At 38.6% G+C, this 13,477-nt stretch overlaps 1 protein-coding gene across 3 annotated transcripts in view; it reads right to left on the bottom strand.

Annotated features, from left to right (window-relative positions):
• The window catches only part of LOC149813461 (scramblase-like protein), a 58,617-nt gene extending 45,842 nt beyond the window's left edge, over window positions 1–12,775 (bottom strand). For 2 of the 3 annotated variants that reach the window (XM_089992480.1, XM_089992483.1), the window contains exon 1: window positions 12,611–12,775. The gene's annotated coding sequence lies outside the window, so the exon portion shown is untranslated. Of the gene's footprint in view, window positions 1–11,933; window positions 12,063–12,610 lie in introns of those variants that run through there. The other variant, XM_089992482.1, reaches the window with a different exon arrangement.
• Between the last annotated feature and the right edge of the window lie 702 nt (window positions 12,776–13,477).

Raw genomic sequence — 13,477 nt, 5'->3', positions numbered from 1 at the left:
TTAAATGAAGAAGTTTATATGGAACCGCCTCCAGGTATGAACTTAAATGGAAAGATTTTGAAATTAAAAAAGGCTTTATATGGACTTAAACAAGCTCCTAAAGCTTGGTATGATAGGTTTAGTAATGTATTAATCAATTTAGGATTTTCTTCTTGTTATACTGACACTGCTCTTTTTGTTAAAAGGACAGGTGATTCCATTATTATGCTTCTGCTGTATGTTGATGATATGATCATCACTGGGAATGATAAAAAGGGAGTAAATGATGTTAAGTCTATGTTAAAAGATACTTTTGATATGTCTGATCTTGGTTATTTGAGATATTTTTTAGGAATTGAAGTGGCTTATTCCGCGCGAGGATACATCTTATTTCAAATGAAGTTAGCTGCAGAAATTTGTACCAAATCAGGAATATCTGATGAAAAGAAAGTTGAGACTCCCGAAGTTATCAATTCAAAACTAAGACTTGAAGATGGTGTTCTTCTTGAAGATCCAACCCCCTACCGTCAATTAATTGGATCCCTCACCTATTTATCCATCACCCGTCCAAACATTGCTCATGCAGTTCATGCAGCGAGCCAGTTCCAGCACGCACCTACTACGGTTCATATGGCGGCCGTAATGAGAATTGTGCGATATATCAAAAATACCATCTCTAAGGGACTCTTCTTATCCTCTTCCTCATCTCTTGAATTGACTGCTTTTACTGATGCTGACTGGGGAGGAAATCCCAATGATCGTATCTCAATTACGGGTCTGTGCATTTTTTTAGGTGAATCTCTCATCTCGTGGAGATGCAAGAAGCAGTAGAAGGTCTCATTATCATCTACAAAAGCTGAATATCGGGTTATGGCGATGACAACTATGGAAATTGTGTGGCTCAGAAGTCTTCTTGGCGACATGGGCGTTCCTATTTCCACTCCCACCAAGCTCTGTTGTGATAACAAGAGTGCGATATACATTGCCAGCAATCACACATTTCATGAGTGGACCAAGCATATCGAAATGGATTGCCATTATGTTCAAGACGAGTATCTCAAAGGGATCATCACATTGTCATATGTCACTTCAGAGTATCAATTGGCTGACTTCTTCACCAAGGCGCTCCCAACTCCACGATTCATGTTTCAGCTTGGCAAACTTTCGGTCTTCTCCCCGTAAAGTTTGAGGGGGCATGTTAAATTATGTATATATAAATATATATATACATATACTTACATATATATACATTTGTATATATATAAGTATATATACGTATATATGTATATATAGATAATAATATAGCTTTTTTCTTTTTTATATAAACCAAAAACCCGATAGGGGTGTTTTGGTAATTCCGCATGTACCTTTTTTCCTTTTTACCTTTTTCCCTTTTTCCCTTTTTTCCCCTTTTTCTTTTTCCTTTTTTATTTTTGTTTTTTACTTTTTGGAATCATAAAAGGGCCCCACCCATCTAGTCGTTGGGGCCCCAACAGTCATATTTATGACCGTTGGGGCTCCCAACGACTAGAAGGGAGCCCCCTTTATGGTTCCCCTTTAGTGCTTCTCTCCTCTATATAAAGAGGAGCCCCCTTTATGGTTCCCCTTTAGTGCTTCCCTTGTAAATGCATGGGTTTTAAACCCTTCTCTTCCTTTCCTCAATAATATCCAACTTATGACTTTAAGTCATTTTCTATATTTGAGAGTTTTTGTGTGTGCACATTTGGTGTTTGTGTTCGTGGCTCTATTGGTCACTCTTAAAGAGTAACGTTTGCTCTATTGGTGCTTCCGCCCTTTTTCATTACATCAAGCCAGTGAGCCACTAATCAAATAGGTGGCTTCAATGATGATGGGGCTCCCAAGAAAGCTGAATATCAGACCAGTGGCTTAACCCATAAAATATGACTCTAGTTTTATTATAATATCTTAAGGTTGCTTGATTTGATTTACCATAAACTCAATGAGCTAGGTGACTTTTTTTACTCCAATTGGGATCAGGTGTAATCACATTTTGCAAATTAAAAATGTAAATGGGTTGGATTCAGGATGGAGGTTTTGTAATTTTTGGTTGTTGTGTATTCAACTAGATCCAACTCTCCCATGTATTTAATTGTTCTGGATCTGAACCATTTGCATCCCTAGCGCAAATGCAATGTGTCACTTCACCTGATCACCCTCCATCTATTGTTGGGTTGTTGGGCCGCCCAACAACAGATAGAGGAGGGTGATTAGCGGCACATTGCATTTGTGCAATATTATATTCATGTGTAAAGTTCAAGCTTAGCTGGGACATTATGCAAACATAATCACACAAAAAAAATATCAGAATTTTATAGTGGTTCGGTCAATGTAACCTATGTCCACAATTGGGCATATATTATAATCATGTGTAACCTATGTCCACAATTGTGCAATATTATAATCATGTGTAAAGTTCAAGCTTAGCTGGGACATTATGCAAACATAATCACACAAAAAAAATATCAGAATTTTATAGTGGTTCGGTCAATGTAACCTATGTCCACAATTGGGCATCCATTTCTCTCTCTAGATGACTAAGAGGAGGAGGTGTCCTCTCTTTTTATGCAAATTATCAAGGGGTTTACAATGAGCATGACACCTTAAACCAGAGTTACCGGAAGCGCCTAGGTAAGTGGGGAAGCGTGCTTCAGAAACGCGAAATGTCGCGCTTTCGAAACACGTGGGGAAGCACCTTTTTTTGGGAAACGTGCTTCGCTTCCCCCATTTTTTTCAAATTTTTTTTGTATTTTTTTATTTTATTTTTTCTCTTTTCTCACTTCCTAGGTCGCTTCCGAGACAATTCCTTATTCGCTCCTAAGTCATTCCACGCTTCCCGCTTCCTAAAATTTTGAAAGTGGCTCGCTTTCCGCTTTCGCTTCCCGTATCGCTTCCTGCTCCCGCTTCCTCAACTGGCAACCATGCCTTAAACACAAGGAATTCATATTTAGGTTGGACTCCTAATTACAAACCTGTTTTAATACATCCTGAATAAGACTCGTTCTCTCTACAATCTTGGTCTCCTTGTAAGGCTGGTTTTCTTGAAGGAGCCTACCACCAGAAGAAGGACTCTTCATTCCAACATATGAGGCATCTTCTAGATAGTCAACTTTAACGTGTAGACCAGTGTTATTAAAACGTGCCTCAAGGCACAAAAAGCGTGCCTTGCCTCGAGGCGAGGGCCTTTTTGCTTTGAGGCGCACTTAAAAAGCGTAAAACCCTCAAGGCGTACACCTCATGCGCCTTGAGGCGTATGCCTTGAGGAGAGGTGCGCCTCACCGTGAGGCGCGCATTAGAAAATCGGATGGGCCCGAACCTGAGTCCGACCTGAACCTGTATGCTCGAAGGTTCGAGAGAGCCTGTGTCTTTAAAAAAGGCAGGCGCCTCGGGCGAGAGGGGCAAAAGCCCTCGCCCCTTCTCTCTCCACTTTGTCCCCTCTCGTCCCTCTCGACCGTTGTCGCCGGCCACCACCCATCGTCGGTCATCGCCTCTTCCACCTTCTTCTTTCCTCTGCTGAGAAGACGTCGGCGACCCGCCGGCCACCACCGTCTTCTTTTCTCTGTTGCGAGGGCACCAGGGACTCACCGCCACCGTCATCCGTTCCGGTGACCTCGACCGACATCCCCGACGCTGCCTTTCCTCTGCGTTTTCCGATGACGTCGAAGTCATCGCCGCCAAGTAAACCCTCTTCTTTACTTCTACGTGAGGGGTCGACCGACAGGGGGGTAGAGCCCCCTCTCGTCGCCTCTCGTCGGCAGGGGGTTACCCCCTCCTCTGCTTTTCTCTCTTGGTCGACCGACAGGGGGGCGGAGCCCCCTGTCGTCGCCTCTCGTCGGCAGGGGGTTACCCCTGCCTTTCTTTTGGGATCAATCGACAGGGGGGCGGTGCCCCTTATCGTCGCCTCTCGTGGGCAGGGGGTTCCCCCCTCTGCTTTTCTCTCTTGGTCGACCGACAGGGGGGCGAAGCCCCCTGTCGTCGCCTCTCGTCGGCAGGGGTTTACCCCCTGCCTTTCTTTTACCGACAAGGGGGCGGTGTCCCCCTGTCGTCGCTTCTCGTGGGTAGTGGGTCCCCTCCCTCTGCTTTTCTCTCTTGGTCGACCGACAGGGGGGTGGAGCCCCCTGTCGTCGCCTCTCGTCGGCGGGGGCTTACCCCCTGCCTTTCTTTTGGGGTCGACCGAAAGGGGGCGATGCCCCCTGTCGTCGCTTCTCGTGGGTAAGGGCCCCCCCCCCCTCTGCTTTTCTCTCTTAGTCGACCAACAGGGGGACGAATCCCACTGTCTCTTTCTTTTTCGATAGGGGGCTCCGCCCCCTGTCACTCACCTTGTCGTCAGGCAGGGGGCTCTGCACCCTAGCAAGGAAGGAAGCTAATAACTGCGACTGTTTGCAGGGTTTGCTCTCTTATATTTCTCTCTCTCTTTGTTACTGTCTTTTTAGATTCTTTTTCTTCTAATACATATTTGGTTGTTTATATTAAGTGTTATTTCATTGATACGATTCTTTATAGATTTTCTTATTTCCTATTTTTGCATGTGTTGATTTTCATGCTAGTGGAATATTATGTATTGGAGAACGTCTTTGTTTATTATGTTTGATGATGTGTTCCAATATTTAATCAAATTGTTGATGATGGTCGCCTCATTTATCATTTTATTTAGTTTTTTTGTCATTTTGTAAACAGAGTGTTGTTTCTAATTCATGTATCATTTTTAACTTTTAGTTGTTTTGTCTCTCCTCGAGGATTAGCCTATTTCAGGCCAATGCTATAGGCCTTGGATATGTATGTCCATGAACATGAACCTGCTTTTGATTAGCTTAGGTTGGTATAGGTGTCATGCCACTGGATGTTGGGTTGTACAATATACTTCTATATGCATTGTTAGTAATTTATCATTGATTCACATATCAAATCTGCCTAAATATTGGCATTGTTCCTCTTGGATTAGTTAAATACTTGTATCTTTACTTTTAGTTGCTAATCTGTGTTTGCATCACTACTAATAGTTCTCTGCATCGGGTGTCTTATTGTATGCTGATTTTTAGATTTCTTTAAAAAATTGAATAAACATGACAAGTTTTGAATGTGGTATACATTTTTTGCATTTGTTTTCATGTAATGTGGTGAGCAGAATGCATGATATTAATATATATTTTGTTATATGTATTTTTGCAGTTGAACAATGAGAAAAGATGTAGGATGGGATCATGGAGTTAAAGTTTCAAATCTCACTAAAGATCTCAAACTCGTAGGACATATAATTTGCAATTACTGTCATAAAGTGACTACAGGAAGCATCTATAGTCTAAAATATCACTTAGCTGACACAAAACATGGTATAAGCATGTGTGAAGCAGTTTCACTTGATGTGAAAAGATTTTTTCAGAATCATTTAAAGGATTAAAAGCAAAAGAAATAAGAGTTAGAACAAAACAAGTTGGATATCGGGAGAAGTGTTTATTTTGGATCATCAACAGACGATAATGTGAATAAAGAATAGTGGATCATGTAGTGATGCAAAAACAAGTACAGGTGGTCCTATGGACCTTTTTGTGAACAAAGAAGCACGATAAACCACAATAAACACTGCTTTCAAAAGAAATGAAAGAAAAAATGTATGTCGTGCCATTGGTAGATTTTTTTATGCAAATGTCTTATCATTTAATCTTTGCAACAATCCATATTTTGGTGCAATGGTAGAAGCTATTGCAAATTATAGGCGAGGGTTCAAACCGTCTTCTTATCACGAGATTAGAACGTGGATTTTAAAGGACGAGGTAGATTGTACTCATGAAATTTTAAAAGAGTTCAAAAAAAAATGGCCAAAGGTTGGTTGCAGTATTATGCCAGATGGTTGGACAGATGAAAAAGGAAGAAACTTAATTAATTTTCTTGTAAACAGTTCATCTGTGACAGTATTTTTTAAGTCCGTTGACATCAGCGACATAAAAAAAACTTGTGCAAATTTGTGTAAGTTGTTTGAAGAACTTGTTAAAGAAGTTGATGAAAGTAATGTGGTGCAATTCATTACAGATAATGCACCAAATTATGTGGCAGCTGGTAATATGTTAACAGCAGAAAAAACATGTTTTTGGACACCATGTGCAGCGCACTGCTTGAATCTTATGTTATAACATATTGGAAAGATATCAATTTTTAAAGATACAGTGGAAAAGGCAAAACAAATTACAAGATACATTTATAGTCATGCATGGGTATTAAATTTAATGAGAAAATTCACAAGAAAGAAAGAACTTCTGCGTCCAGGCATTACTCATTTTGCCACAACATATCTTACACTTCATAGTATTGGATGTTATAAGAAAGAGTTAAAGTCAATGTTCTTATCTTCAAATTTTAGATTATCTAATTACTATAAGAAATCTGATGCTAAGAACATTTTTTATATTGTTCTTAATGATCATAAGTTTTGGGTTGTCATATCATATGCAATTAAAGCTACACTACCTCTCGTGAAAGTGTTGCGACTAGTTGATGTATACGAACCTGCTATAGGATTTTTGTATGAGGCAATGGATAGAGCGAATGAGAAAATTGCTTCAAACCTTGACAATGTCGAAAGAAAATATAAACCTATTTGGAATATCATTAATAGACGATGGGACTTGCAACTTCATAAGCCTTTGTATACAGCTGCCTATTATTTAAATCCATATTTTCATTATGCTGACAACTTCAACCCTGATGGAGAAGTTATGAGTGGCTTTTATGATTGTGTTGAAAAATTAATTTCTGATGCAAATATTCGGTTGAAAATTACAACATAAATCGATGCATTTAAAAAGGCAGAGGGGTTGTTTGGCAGAGAGGCAGTTGTTACAACAAGAAAATTAAAAAGTCCTGGTAAGTTTGCAATTATGTTGTTATTTGTCAATATTTTTTTATGTTTTTGTTAATTATGAAATTCTTAATGTTTTTATCATTTTTTATTATTTTATTTTAATGCAGCTGATTGGTGGAGTTCATTTGGGCACGAAAATGAGTTGAAGAATTTTGCAATTCAAATTTTAAGTTTGACATGTAGTAGGTTGTGAGAGGAATTGGAGTACTACCTCATTGGTTTGTGACTTTGTATTTTATTTTTGAAATACATTTTTATAAGTTTAATTATCTTATATTTGATTATCAATGATTTGATATTATAAGTGCATACAAAACGAAAGAATATACTTGAATAAGAGAAGATGAATGCATTGGTTTTTGTAATATACAATATAAAATTAAGAGAGAGAAATATGAAGAGGAGGGCTACCAAAGACCCTAGAAAAAGTTACTTCACATCATGTTTCACAAAGTGGTTCTAGGCAAGATATGTCTTTAAGAGATCGAGGTAAAGTTATATTCCTTTTACCTAATTATGAATATAAATATTTAATACATGATTTTTTATTGAAGGAAAAAGAAAAGCAAAAGAAGTAATTGATGGCGTGGATGAAAAAAGTGTAGATGATGAAGAGTCAGAGAATGAAGATGAATAAGAACTTATTTATATGGATTCTTCAGATGGTGATATTGAAGAGTTAAATATTGATGATGACGAGACACAAGAAGAGCCTAGGTCATAATTCATATCATAAAGCTATTGGTCATTTATATGTTTTTTGGGTCTTTCAGTTGTAATTGTGAATGTTAACACTCATTTTGAAGACTTATGGACAAACACATTAACATTTGGTTGTTAATGTTAACATACAACAACAACAACAACAACAACAACAACTACGCCTTCATCCCAAAACAATTGGGGTCAGCGATATGAACCAAAAAAGAAATTCATTTTGGGTCTTCCACATGAATCCTTTTCCTCCAATCATTTCTATCCAATGCCATGTCCTCGGTGAGGTTCAAAGCATTCATATCCTTTCCTATCATCTCCATCCAAGTCTTCCTAGGCCTACCCCGACCTCTTTTAACTAATATATTTTCCCATTTCTCCAACCTTCTAACTGGAGCATCATTAGGCCTTCGCTGAATATGTCCAAACCACCGTAAACGATTCTCTCGCATCTTATTTTCAATGGGTGCAACACCTACCTTCTTACGTATCTCCTCGTTCCGAATCTTATCTTTTATTGTATTTCCGCACATCCATCTAAGCATCCGCATCTCAGCTACACTCATTTTTTGAATATGATGTCTCTTGGCAGCCCAACATTCCGTACCATATAGTAAAGCGGGTCTAATAGTCGTCCTATAAAACTTTCCCTTCAACCGCAATGGCATTCTACGATCGCACAGCACTCCAGTTGCACTTTTCCATTTCATCCACCCAACCTTTATCCTATGATTTACATCTCCATCAATTTCTCCATACTTTTGAATGATGGATCCCAAATATTTGAAATAATCATTCACCGGTATTTCTTGCTCACCAAGCTTCACTACACTCCCATCACTACTTCGTTGCTTACTAAACCGACATTCCATATATTCAGTCTTACTCTTACTCAACTTAAAACCTCTAGCTTCCAATGTCTGTCTCCATAATTCTAACTTAGCATTAACCCCAGCTCTAGACTCATCAATCAAAACAATATCATCAGCAAACAACATACACCACGGTACATTTTCTTGAATTGATCTCGTAAGCTCATCCATCACTATCGCAAATAGGAAAGGGCTTAAAGCAGATCCTTGATGTAACCCAACCGTTATCGGAAAATTGGTTGTCACCCCTCCACAAGTGCGGACATTGGTTACTACTCCTTCATACATATCTTTAATTATACTAATGTACTTGAGAGAAACACCTTTCTTCATCATTGTCCACCAGAGAACGTCCCTAGGTACTTTATCGTAAGCCTTCTCTAAATCAATAAAAACCATATGCAAATCTTTGTTCCTCTCTCTATATCTTTCAATAAGTTGTCTAAGAAGATGTATAGCTTCCATAGTTGATCTTCCAGGCATAAAACCAAACTGATTCTCCGATATCATGACAACCTTCCTCAACCTAGACTCAATCACCCTCTCCCAAAGTTTCATAGTATGACTCATGAGTTTTATACCACGATAGTTTGTGCAATCTTGTATATCACCCTTATTCTTATATAAAGGCACCAAAGTACTCTTCCTCCACTCATTAGGCATCTTATTAGTTCGCCAAATCAAGTTAAAAAGATTTGTCAACCATTCTAAACCTTTCTCTCCCAAGCATTTCCAAGCCTCGATAGGTATACCATCTGGGCCAACTGCCCTTCTTGATTTCATTTTCTTCAAAGCTTCTGCAATTTCTTTCTTTTGAATCTTGCGCATGAAGTCACGATTTATCTCATGAAAAGGAATGGAGAAGTCTCCAAGATCTTGAGCATGACTATCATTAAAAAGCTTATCAAAATAATCTTTCCATCTCTCCTTAATCTCCTCATCTTTGACTAAAACCCTTTGTGTTTCATCTTTGATACATCTAACCATACCCAAATCCTTCGATTTCTTATCTCTCATCTTTGCAAGCCAATAAATATCCTTCTCGCCTTCTTTGGTATCCAACTTGTCATAAACCTCCTTATATACCTTAGCCCTCGCGTTTCGAACAACTTTTTTAGCTTCCTTCTTTGCTATCATATACTTCTCCAAATTCTCATTATCACGACTCTTACTTAGATTTCTATAACACTCTCTTTTAACCTTAATAGCTAATTTGACATCCTCGTTCCACCATGATGTATCCTTACCTAGTGGTGCACCGCCTTTAGACTCACCCAATACCTCCTTAGCCACTTTCCTCATGCCACCCGCTATCTTATTCCACATTGATTCTGAATCCTCCTCGAGACACCAATCAACTTCTTTAACTACCTGCTCTACAAACATTCCTTGTTTAGCTCCTTTCAGTGCCCACCACTTAATTCTAGGATCTATCCTATGTTAACATGCATTTTCTAATTATGACATGATGTTGTTAGTGCTAATATGCATTTTGTTGTTAATGTTAGCTTTTTATTGAATGAATGCTCATATTTAATTTCTTAGATACTTACATAGATCAAGTTGTTGCATTAATGTTACTTTTACATGTTAATCTCATATTTTTTCGGTATTTATTTGAGATTTTTTATTTTGTGTTGGTTGGCACTTCATCAATAAAGCATTTCTTATTTATTTATAATTTTAGATAATTTTTATAGTTTTTTTTAAGTTTAAAAAAAAAATTTGAGGCTTACGCTTTGCGCCTCGAGGCTTACGCCTCGCCTCAGATTTTGGTGGAGTGCCTCGCTACGCCTCAACGCTTTTCACAACACTAGTGTAGACCAACAGGGTGAGGGACTCTTGATGGATCTGGATTTGGACTTATCTTCACACATTGCACCTCAACCAACCTCTTTTCCCCTGTCATCAAAAAACTTATTTTATGAAGCTAAGATCAGGTGCAATCACATTGCACACTTTGCACCGCTGCACCTAACCTCCCTCCATCTCTGAGGTACAGCCTGTCAGCTGTAGAACCCAAGTGCAGCGGCACACTGTGCGATGTGATTGCACCTGATGTGCCATCATTTTATGGGAGTTTGATTTGATTTGACACTCAAGTCCAGCTCAATTCTGGTGTTACATATAAATATTGACTGTAAACTAGTTAGTTGGACCTTCCATGGAAAGCTGTCTCGTATCAGCATATGACCGTTAATTAAGGCCCAGTAGATTCATCTCCTCATGGGGTTGGGCTAGGAGAGACTACACAGCGTTTCCATCATGGATATGGGTCCAACTTTAAATCAACCTGGATCTAACCACTTTGATATTAAGCATGACTGGACGTGGATTACCTAACTAAATTAAAGCATGGGCCAAGCAAGAGTCCCTAACAGTCACATGCAGACTTGGATCGAGAAAGAATTGACCCACGCCCAACCAGTCAGCAGCCCTAAAATGTAGGCCAAATTTGCAGGCATGGCCTGATAACAGATCTGATTTGAGGGGAAAAAAAAAACACAAAAAATCCCGATGTGGGTCAAGATTATCATTTATTAAAGTAAAGAGAAATTTCAAAGTGGCAACTAACTTTTTTGGCACAAATAAAAAATGCACTTAATGATTGGAAATTCTTAAAATAACACTAATGAGTTGTGCTTATATACATCAAAAACAGACTTTTTCAAAATGAACTGCAGTTGCTACAATCCTATCTTAGGTTAGTATACAGATATTACAATTCTGCCCTTCAATAACTATAATTTATTCTTGGTCTTATATGCCAATCTGAGATATAGTGAGGCTTATCAATTAGACATATTTTGTTTTGATATCTTTTTAACTTAATTTCTGGTTTTATAGTTTTTTATTTATCCTTTAAATGTATTGGTATTTGCATGCATACATTATATCTGAATCAAACAATCTTGCAGCATCAGTGGTGACTTCCTATACAAATCTGTGTGTGTGTGTGGCGATGATTGAAGCCACCAACAGGAAATAGATCATGCTAAATACATCACAATTTCGATGATTGGATCTGTCCAATGCCCAGGCATGTGCATGGGGAGACATCAAGAATAATATGGGCATGTGTGTGCATGCGTGAGAGAGAGAGAGGTGCAGAAACACACATCCATGTCTGCATATTTATGTTGGTTATGAAGGTAACAACCAATGTGAAACGCGTTGAGCTTAGCGAGGGGCAAGACCCGCTAAAAAGATTAAAAACGAAAAGAAAAGAAAGATGGGAAAAAAACAGAAGAAGAAGAAGAATGAAATAAAGAAACAACAGAGGGCACAAAAGAAGGAAAAAACCGAAAGAAGAAGGAACAGAAGAAAAGAAAAAAAAGGAAGAAGACAAATAGAGGACATGAACCGAGAAGAAAAGAAGAAGAAGAAAGAAAGAAAGGAGATGAGAAAAAACAGAAGAAGAATAATGAAATAAAGAAGAGAGGGCACGAAAGAAGAAGGAAAAATTGAAAGAGAAGAAGGTGGAGAGAGAGTACCATTTGTGAAGTGCCGGAAGGTTGCTGCCGGGTCGCCGGAATGTTGCCGACAGTTGAAGGAAGGTAGAGGATGAAAAAGGAGAAGATGGGTTTGCCCTACTCTATCGGAACCCCTTCCCTTCCACTTCCTTTCACGTTTTTGTTTTTGTTTTTGTTTTTTTTTCTAATGACATAAAAAGGTCCCATTTAACACCGTGAGTAGGAGCCGGGCACGTGAGGCGAGCTTCAAAGCACATCAGCCCCTATTGCGCTTTTTATGTGTGCCTCGATCAAATTCAACAACTGCATCTCAAACAACAAACCAGATAACTCCCACAAAGATCATAAATCCGAGTATTCAATTCCATCAATGTGTTGATCGAAATTTCAGCGAAACCATACACCCAAACCATTCTCAGCCATAAAAATTTCTCTCAAGACCTTTTCCACAACTTTTTCAAACCAGAGAAACACTTTCTAGGATCATCCCAACCCTAAACCAAAAGAAATGGATCCCAAAACCCAATAGAAACAACCTACAGAATCCGATCCCACAAAATCCACATGTTCAATTCTACGCATGATTTTCAGCCAGATTCCCACTCAAATCATGGTTTTGTCTGTGCATGAGAATAAAATATGAAACAAGAAAAATCTAAGAGAATGAAGAAGCAAACAGATTAGGGTTTGAGGCTAACTTGATTCAAAAGAGGAAAGGGCGCACGAATTTAGGGTTCCACTTCCGTTCCACATAACGTCCCACGATCATGAATATGTCGCGAATGAAAAAACCGTCTCACTCTTTCTGTACTCTCTTTCTTGTCCTCTGTTCGGAATCCCAATTGTTTCACGCGTTCCGATTCTAAAATACATGTTTGACAAGACCATGGTTATTGTGAACTCGGACAAGTTACCAATAAGAGAAGAAACCATCGTTATCGCTCGGACGTCCCATTACGAGCCCACAAGAGGTGCTGGCAGAGTCTTTAAACAAACCAAGCAACCTGGGACTCAACTTGTCACAAACTCATTCATAATCAGTTTATATAGTTGGTTAACTGTGCAATAAGCAGCTTGTTTATCTTAAATGACTTTAGCTCAAACATAATGATTTTGGCTAGTGAGTTGGTGTGTTTGTGTATATTATTTAAAATAAAGGGTATATATTTATATATTTGTATATTTGTTTCATTTATAAATAATATGAAATTTTTTACACAAGCCAACTCATATTTGGCTCGGATAGACATGAGAATGCGTCGAGTCATGCACTCAATCCACAGGTAAAGAAGCTAAGCCTAAGTATGTTCGACTCATTTACTATTGCGGATGTCCCATGTGTAAAACTCTAAGGAGTACTCCTAGAAAATGATTGTAATAAAATATACAAAAAATGACCATATTGTACAGGTAATGTGATGTGTTTTTTCTAAAAACCCCATAATTTGTGATATTCTCTCCATATCCAAAATCATAATTAGTCAACATTAGTATATCCCTTTTACCTTTCGCATGCGCAAAATTGATGAAGTTCGTTTGATATATCGCTTCACTCGTTGGGTGCC

The sequence above is a fragment of the Nuphar pumila genome, chromosome 16, assembly GCF_984573655.1.
Source record: "Nuphar pumila chromosome 16, dmNupPumi1.hap1.1, whole genome shotgun sequence".
Taxonomy (NCBI): domain Eukaryota; kingdom Viridiplantae; phylum Streptophyta; class Magnoliopsida; order Nymphaeales; family Nymphaeaceae; genus Nuphar; species Nuphar pumila.
This window is presented reverse-complemented; position numbering and strand designations above follow the sequence as displayed.